Here is a 9,736-nt window from a genome sequence, read left to right on the forward strand (position 1 = left end):
ACCCAGTAACTTTTTAGGAAAATAGCTATTTTGAGGAATAAGACCAGACAGGAGTTTCTCCTGGTGAATCACTTTCAGATCATTAAATGTAAAATCCACCTGTAAAGTTAATGCCTATTTTGATCACCTTTTGGATCTACATTTGACATAGAGAAGCACATCAAGAACCTGTTGAGTCATCTGGTGTGGAATACACAGGGCGCTGTTTCAGTATGTCCTCTATAATAATATTTAAATATTTTCAACTTAGATACTAGTTAGACATGACAATTTGAACAATTTCTGTGGCATACATGCTTAGTAAGGAACAAAACGTATTCCTAATATATTAGTGTTAAAATAATATGTCTCACAGTTGTTTTGCTTTAATTCCTAACATAGACTCCCTATGCATTGTAATGATTCTCTGTCTCTATTTTCTTTCCATTCAAATGTCTACACTTCAATATAACTAAAATTGTTTGGAAAAAAGCATTTTTTATAGTAGTAAATTTTTATAACAATCTAATAACTGATATCGCTTACTTGATTTTCAATTTATTATTTGTTCATTAAGATACTTCCAGTTGCAAATGAAAGAAACCAAACTCAAATTGACTTAAACAAAAATAGGGAATTTATTAGGCCATATATTTTTAGAAGTAATAGTTAACCCCAGTACTTCTAAATCCACAAATGCAAACAAATTATTCGAAACTGGTTTATCACCATAACTTGGCATTGCTTTCCTCTTTGTTGGATCTACCTTTAAGCAAACATTTCATTTGGGGTGGAAGTTGTCAGAATCTCCACTTAAAACTGTTATATCTTAACATCCTCATGGAATTTGTTCCTTTTCTTTCCTGACAGTCCTTGAAAACTATACAATAATTGAAAATTGCTGTTTTTCTTGGCCAGGCCTACGTCACGTTTGCACCCTGATAGTGAGTTCAGTTCCAGCCAAATCATCTAGAGTGAGAAAGAAAATATTTCCTAGGGAAAAATCAGGGTGTCTATTCTACAGAAGTCCACACTCAGGTGCACAAATTAGCAGTCACATGCAATATGTCCTTTGTAGCATTATTTAAAATAGGAAAAAATTGCCAACAATAAAGGAAACTATGGCATTCCGCTCTGTAAGATACTATGCTTCAATTTCTTCAACAGATTTCTAGCTGGTTTCTTTGTCTTCTCTCATTCCCCTAAACTTATTGTCCATATTGTAATGTCTGTGATATTTGTTAAAATAAAAATTTAGTCACTGTACTCTCCACTTTAAAATTTTCAATTGCTTCCCATGGCTGTTGGAAAAAATACAAAATCCTGCACAAATCCTCTACTCTCCATTCTGGCCTTCTTCTTGGGCCCTTCTCTCACCTTTTCTTTCCTTTCTCTGTGCACCTCCAAAACAGGCTTTATTTTCTTGGATATGTCCTCTTCCCTATAGCCCCACAGATTTTGTATGTGTTGTTCCCACTGTCTGTAAAGTCCTCCATCCTGTATCTCTAGTTTAACTCCTGCTCACCTTTCATGTCTCAAGTGAAGCATAGCTTCCTCAGGGAAGCAGTCTGAAAATTCTCAGGTCAAAATCATGCAAACATTCCTGTTTTCAGAGTACTTAACCTCAGTGATCATTTGATGAAAGCCTATCTCACATAAGATATGAGAGCAGGGACCATGGGTGCTTTTACATATTTCTATTCCTGGTACACAGTTGGCACTCATTATATAATTATGAATGAAAATGAGTGGATTAATTAAACTGATATCTATTGCATTATTTCCAATGAGCAAAATGATACAATGATTTGAAAACAACTTCTTACTACGAATGAACTAATAGACTATTTGTAGGTATCGACAAATTTATATAGAGACAGGATTGTGTAAGTCAGAAATGAATAAAGACTGTACAAAAAAATGGAGGAGGGAATACTAAGATGAAGAGAGGTAAAATTGTATGGTTAAAAAATAAAAAGAAGTGGTTGTTCTGGTTTATATTTTACCTGTCCCCCAAAAGCTCTTATGTGAGACAATGCAAGAAAGTTTAGAGGTAAAATGATTGAGTTAAGAGAGCCTTAACCTAATCAGAGCATTAATCTCTTGAAAGGGATTAACTGAATGGTAACTGTAGGCAGGTGGGGTGTGGCTGGAGGAGGTGAGTTATTGGAGGTGTCACGTGGAGTATATATTTTTGGGTGAGGGGTGTCTCTCCCCCCCCTGCCCCCATGCCATGTTCCCAGTTGCTTTTCTCTGCTACATACTTCCAACATGATGTTCTGTCTCAGGTCAGGCCCCAAGTAATGGAATCTATGGATTGAGACCTCTGAAACTGTGAACTCCCAAATAAACTTTTCCTCTTTAAAATTGTTCTTGTCAGGTCTTTTGGTCATAGCAGTGAGAAAGCTGAATAAAACAGTGGTCTGTAATACATAGTCCCTGGGGTCTAGTCTTTTTTTTTTTTTTTCTGGAAAAAGCTTTATTTTGGTTGGTCCAAGGTTTGGGAGGGGCTCCATGGTGGTTAAAAAGCTGCCTAGGGGTTAGAGGCAGAGGCTCAGGACAAAGCCCTGGTGCCAGGATATGCAAAGGAGTCCTATCTAAGGCCACTGCTCCAGGGCCTTCTAGTTGTGCTTGAGGGTGAGTCGAAGAGATACTCGCCCAGGCCAGCCTGGGGACCTTCCAGGCATCGGAGATTAGTCAAGTGGTCTTCCATCTTCTTGATGAGCTTCACCTCCTCATCAAGGAAATGGTTCTCCAGAAAGTCACAGAGATGTGGGTCTGTGTGGGTAGAACCCAAGGCATGAAGATTCAAAATGGCTTGGTTCAGGTTCTTCTCCAGGGCCAAGGCAGCTTCCATGGCATCCTGGGTGTTCCCCACTCCTATTGAGGTTTCTGCATGTCCTGGAAGAGGGGTGGCCACCACGCTGGTTTTGCATCTTCAGGAGACACTCGGAGGCCTCACACTTTTCCTCGACCAACTTGAGGAATAAGTGTCTCACCCCCTCCAGAGCCACATTGTCATGGTCGAAATAGTACCCAGAGAGAGGTAGGTGTAGAAGGACCCCAGATTCAAATTGACCAGGTGGTTGATGGCAGCTTCCACCTCGGTGGAATAATTCTGATGAATCTGGGAGGCCATGGTTGGTCGTCAATTAGGAGCTAACCACAAAAAATGGAATTAGCTGGTTCTGGAAGCAGCAGGTGGGCGAGAAGGTGGTCCTGGAGATTGTAAATAGAGATCAGATTGGAAGGCGATTGGAAGCTGGAAGAAAAGGGAGTTCCCGGATCTGTTCTGTCCAAACACTATTGAAGCAAGTGACAGATCCTAGGACCTCAAGGTGTGATGCTTGGGGTTTAGTCTTTACTTTAAATTGTGTTAGTCCAATGCATCTGACTTTGTTAAAACACTGTTTGTGGAAAACTTCCATTTGTCCTTTTTTGATCCTATTTTTGTTTACTTTTTGTTTGTTTGTTTGTTTTGTCCTTCACCCTGCTCTGTTATTTATTTGACTGAATATTATAGATTGCATTTTTGGGTTTCCTTGAGTCCTGGCTACCAACTGAGCTTAGTTTATGAAAGAGATGGCAATAGTTTGAAGTAAGCTAGAAGAAGATCAGGTGTTTATTCTCCTGGCTTCATCCCTGCTGAAGCCACATGTACTGGCTGAGTTCCTCAACTAGGGTCACAGTTTAGTTAGGTTGTTTGACTGTGGGTTTAGTAATCCCCACCTCCCAATCACTCCTTGCTCCTTCTGTTCTGAGAGTACCAATTGACTCTGCTGATTTAAAAACAAAACTGGAAGACTGATATACCAGAGTGTCCTCCCATGGTGATGACACCATTGTAAATAGTGTCCTTATTAAAATCTCTTCACATTATCCAAATCAAAGTTCCATGTATTTTCTGCTAGAACTCTGACTACCATACTCAATTTTATCATCTTTGAAATAGGGATAATGAGACCTACTTTGCCTAACTTCTGGATTACAATAAAATGTTTTTAGTGCATTTTCAGAACTGTAGCAAATGAGGCTCTGTATAAAGTCATGGGCTATCATTATATAGAACATTGTGACTGGAACACGGTCAGAATTCAACCATATTCAGTTTACTGAATGTATTAGTGATGTAAAGTATCCTTGGTTTGCCGAGGTGGTCTCATGAACAGTACAACTAGATTTGCATTTAAGGGCCTTTAGAAGCATTAAAAATGTCTTACTTACTAGCCCATTCTAAGTTCCTGAAATCTTCAGCAGAAATAGGAACCTTCAATGAGTAAATTCCAAAGACCATACCAGATGCTGTGCTGTTACTTCACAGCAGTGTCTCCTATATACACCAACCCCCTTTCACCATTGACTAAACAATATTTGGAAAAATGTAACAATTTGCTGCCAAGAAGTAGAAAGACGTTAAAACAAGGGCCTATCCAGTTCCAAAGACATTATTCTGTCTATTTCTCATACTGTCATTTTGGCATAACTTTTTTAAGTTGGAATTTTCATATTATCCAAAGGGGTGCATTCATTTTATGCATGAGTAGAGGTGAATTTAATAGATTAGTATTTCAATGCAGGTGTTCTCTCCTGAGTACTTGAAGACATGATGGCAGCAAAAAATATAAAATGCAAGGTTTGAATATTGGTTTCCATGAGTAAACAAGGGACTGACCAAAGCTCATGGCTTGATGGATGTATAAAACCAGTGTTGCTTTTTTTTTTTTTTTTTTTAATCTCAAACCCAAAAGTTCTTTTAGCTATACATACACATTTTAATACCTAGGTAGAGCTTGAAATCTTACTGAGATGATCATCCTAATGTAGTTCATTTTCTCTACATTTTCTTAATGCTTTTCGAAGTCTAAAATAGTAAAGGAGAAAGCTGGACATCTTTATCATGACTGCATTCTTCAAACTCAAACCAAATAGCAGAGCTCTAAGCTCTTATAACCCCAGAATAAAACCATGAATCTCTTTTACAATGACATTAGCCATAAAAAATTAAGAAACACTTCAACTGCATTAGGAAAATAAAAACAGCTTAGAAATGTAGTGAGTAGAAATAGGTACTGACTAGATTAAATAGCCTCAAGCTTTCATACTATTTGCTTTTCTCTGATGAAGTAAGTGGTGTATATCAACTGCTGGAAAGTTTCCCCTTTGAGCTTTGCAATAACCTACTATTCTTCACTTGTGTAATATATAATTAATACCATTAAAATGACATTAATGATTAGTGCAATGTTTTGAGGCAAACACAAAACTTTTAAGGATTCTGCAACTTTAGATATATTTTAATATTTCCCCTCAAAAGGCTAATTGAATATACTTCAAGCCCTTAGTAATGAAAAATAATATTTTAAGTTTTTTGTTTCCTGTGTTCTTTCATCAATTTCAAATGGCAAATTGTTTAATTTTATCAAAATTGCTATAAGTTCAAGTTTCCTTAATAGACAAAGAATAATCTGAATAAGCAGTAAGATGTAAAATAATAGTAAGAAAATATGTATTGTCCTCAAAGTCAAAAGATGGATGAATACTCCAGACTGTGCCTCTTCCTAGGCACACATTTGTCTCTATACTTCACTCAATTTCCTTATCTGTAACATGATCTTTCAGTTGTGAATAAGATGAGTCATCCCTGCAAACTGTGAAATAGTATAAATGTGAATCACATTTTATTTGCTATAGAACATGCACATGTTTCTAAAAGTTCTGTTTTTCAGCTAATTACTCATTTTGGTTTCTATCACATGGTTGATAAGTAAAGGGATCAGAATCTGAACCTATGTTTAATCTAAAAAAGTATACTGTATTCTTCATATTGCTTATGAGAAGAGCTCAGAAAAATTAATTGTTCTCAACTTCAGTTTCCACCGAATGAAATGGAGAAAATAAGATCTAGAGGTTATTTTGAAGATCAAGTTAGCCCAGGCAGAGGCCTAGACCATGGTGGATGCCTACTGTTGCTTAAATCGAAAGTTCAGAACTGTAAAAGATTGTATTTAACAAAGATGACTGAGGCAATATGTGTTATATTCTATTTCAATCTGACACTGACAAGTCCATCTGGTAGCTGTCTGTGTCCCTTTCCTTTTGTAACTGTCTTAACCCAGAGCAAGCAGCAGATGTGGCCCATGTTGCTTCTGTGAATGGATCATAAATAGCAATGTGACTTGAGCCAGGTCCAATCTTACTCAGACCACTCACTCTTGGGAAGTCAGTGTCCATGCTATGTGGAAAATCAAATAACCTCTTAAGGACTGAGGCTCCCAGTTCATGATCAACTTGAAAATACCAAGCACATGAGTAAAGCTATCTTGACAGTGGGTGGTCTAGCTTTTGTCAAATCTTCAGAAGGATGCAGACACAGCTGATAATGTTTCTGTGCCTGCATGAGGGACTCTGCTTGAGAGAGAGAGAGCTGTCCAGCTAAAGCTTCTCCAAAATCCCAAATAACAGAAACCATGTGAAAAAAATGAATTATTATTTATTTTAAGCTGATAAGTTTGGGGGTGACCTACTATAATTGATAGTGAATAGATTTAAAAAAATGAAAGAATCATTGCTCAAGATGTTCATTAACCTCTATGTGAAAATTGGAGTTATGCCTCTCCAGATCCAAGGAGCAATATAGGGCCAGTTAAATTTCTTAAAATTCTTGATTCTTACTTTATAAGTTCAAATAAGGTGAGATATTTTTTACCCTTCTAAGTTAACCCTGTGAAAAAAATGAATCAATATGTACATTCTTAAGTCCTTCTTACGTTTTAGATGCCATATAGCTCTAAAGAGTTTCAATAAAATTATTTCATGACATTGGAAAGTGGGAAAAGTTCAGTACTTCTATACTATTATCTTCTCATATATAGTATGCCATTTGAAATATGTATGCATTATCAATGTTTATGAAATAAGTATTTTATATAGGCATTTGACTACTTCACTGGTATTCTTTAAATTCATACATTCAAGCTTCAAAAAAATTTTAGAGGTATTTATGTTAGGATACTAAAAATAATGAAAAGGCAATAGCCAATTAGGAATGGTCAAAGGTTTTAATAGACTCTTGCCAAAAAAAAAAAAAAAAAAGACATATGAATGGCCAATACATACAAGAAAAGATGCACATTATTACTTGTAATTAGCATAAAACAAATTAAAACTACACCTCCCCCATTACATACCCACCAGAATGGGTACTTTAGGTCTAACAATATCAAGGGTTAGCAAAGACATGGAACAAGTGGAACTCTCATACATTGTTATTAAGAATTTGAAATAGAATCTTTATGTACTTGAACTTCTTGCAAGAAAACAAAACATATCTAACCTGGATATGTCTATTTTATATATATTTCAGACTGTAGATGATGATAGATATGCTGATTTCAGTTTTACTTTATTTTTTCCATGTCCAAGAGACATCAGTGTGGCTTTGTGTCATTTCCCCTTTATAGGTCATTGTACCCATTTGACAAATGAAAAAGATTGTTATTTGAAGGAAGATTAGACATTTTTAGTATCTTCTGCCTTTTTACAAAATTTTATTAGTATTACATTTTAAAGGGAGCTCTTATTTTTTTCTCTTAGTCTAAAATTTGGTCCAATGGCCTATGTACACCAAATTACAGAATAACACAAAATGCTATTTCACAGTTTGTGGCTTAATAAATCTAAAATTTTCTGGAAAAAAAAAGGATTTGAAATAGAATGATACCTTTGGAAAACTCTTTTGCTGTTGTTCATAAATCTATATTTAGTCTGTAATGTAATGATTCCACTTATAGTTGTTTACTTAAGAGAAATAAGAACACATTTCACAAAAAAGATTGATACAATTATTCATAGTAGTTTGTTGATGTTCAGAGACGGGTTTGCTGAGGGTGAGGACGAACGATGCCTACCCTTCTTAGCCTTACCCAGCACGCTTACTCAGGCATCGGAAATCGAGCTCTAAAGGCACGGATCTGATTTTATTTGTTGCACAGGGCATATGTAGATACATTATCCAATCAGGTTAACACGCTTGTTAAAGTATAACAGAGTCAGCCTATAGGTGAACTATAGGTTGAGGGTCCAGGTAGCGTAAACAAACCAAGCATGCCTAAGCAATTCTGCTCAGCAACAGGTCTGAGACAAAGGACTGGGAGAATGGCAAGCTCCAGCACACAGCATGAGGCAGGGCAGTGCAGGCGAGCTCACATCACAGCTTTCTGTGATTCATGACAGAATGAGGCCTCCCCTCAGCTCAAACTCAGCAACTGCAAAGACCTTCATTCCATGGCGAGTCTTTTCCATTACCTCAGTTTCTCTGTTCAGACTGTTAGGCTTACTTAGACCATGGTGTCAGCGACTGCAGTCAGATAAGCTTGAGGAATGTTCCCTACAGTAGCTTATTTTCTAATGGCCCCAAAGTAGATAAAATCTAACACACTATAGGTGAATATCATGCATCCATATATTGAATATTGTAAGTCAACAATGAAAAGAAAGAGATTACCAAAACACTCTTAGCAAACAAACTCAGGCAAAGAGAATATACATGTATGATTCCATTTTATGAAACTCTGGAAGCAGCACATATAGAGTGACCATGTGGATCAGGTTGCCAAGGTCTTGGCATGTGGCACTGTGTATGCAGGGCGTTGTGCAGTGGGGTATGGAGTGATTTTGACCATGAAGAGGAATAAAAAAAATACTTGGAGGATGATAGAAATATTTTACATTTGATTGTTCTGGTGGTTATCCATGGTATACATTTGTCAAAACTGAATGTGTCTAATAAAAATGCTTGCTTTCTATTTCATATAAATTATACCTCAATACATTTGTCTTTAAAAGAAAAAAAAAATTAAGAGACATGCTGGCAGTTACTGGCAGTAAACTTGACTTCATGAGTATGGCCTCAATTTGGCCATACTCTAATCTACTTAAACTATGTTGTTTATTGAAAATACCTAGAAAAAATTTCCAAGATAGAATAAAAACTTCTCTAAAATGAAGGAAATTACTTTAGTGCCAAAGTGTCATCTTTTGTTAAAATTTATAACAAAAATTGGAAATTAAAAATGCAAAAGGGATCAACTTCTATTTTAACTTAGCAGAAGTTAAGTTAAAAATACTAGGACAGAGTTAAATTTCTTTAATTTGAAGATTGGATCATGAGATTTTATTTCCTAGTCATCTCCCTCTAGTCTCTAATTAACTGGAGAAAAATCCCTTTGTACTTACAATAGGCAAGGGGAAATAAAGCCTTTCAAAATACACCATAGAATTCTGCTCTTTTAGTGAGTTTTGCCTTGAGGAGTACTATTTCACCAAGCCCAGTCTGCTGGGGTTTTACCAAAGTCTAACAGGTCTGGGGGAAGAACAGAAATTCCCAATAGAAGCCAGCTTTAGTCTTCTACCTAGAAAAAGTGAAAAAATGTAACTCCAGCCCACTCTAGCCTTCCTGTGGGGTTGGGGGGCTAGGATACACCTGTGAAATTCATAATTTACAGATACATGCTCACAAACAACTTATGCCGTACCCCACATACCTTAAATTAGCACATTCACCTTGTCAGCACAGTAACTAAGACTTATGGACAGCACTTCTTTTTATATAGTACAAATAATTATGATATTCCAAGAGGCAAAAAGCCATGTTTAAAGATGTAGAGCAAGTTGGAAATTCAGTCAAAAATTTCATATGGGGCAGAAATTCCACAGAAATAAAAAAAATTAAGAGTGATAAATTCTGTGAAGTTGTAGG

The 9,736-nt window shown here is 36.4% G+C and overlaps 1 pseudogene across 1 annotated transcript; it reads right to left on the reverse strand.

Annotated features, from left to right (window-relative positions):
• Positions 1-2,572: 2,572 nt before the first annotated feature.
• Positions 2,573-3,266, reverse strand: LOC306662180 (ferritin light chain-like; annotated as a pseudogene). The gene has a single exon. The product of its transcript is annotated as a ferritin light chain-like (transcript).
• Positions 3,267-9,736: the final 6,470 nt, after the last annotated feature.

This window comes from Sciurus vulgaris (assembly GCF_902686455.1).
Source record: "Sciurus vulgaris genome assembly, chromosome: 5".
Classification (NCBI taxonomy): Eukaryota; Metazoa; Chordata; class Mammalia; order Rodentia; family Sciuridae; genus Sciurus; species Sciurus vulgaris.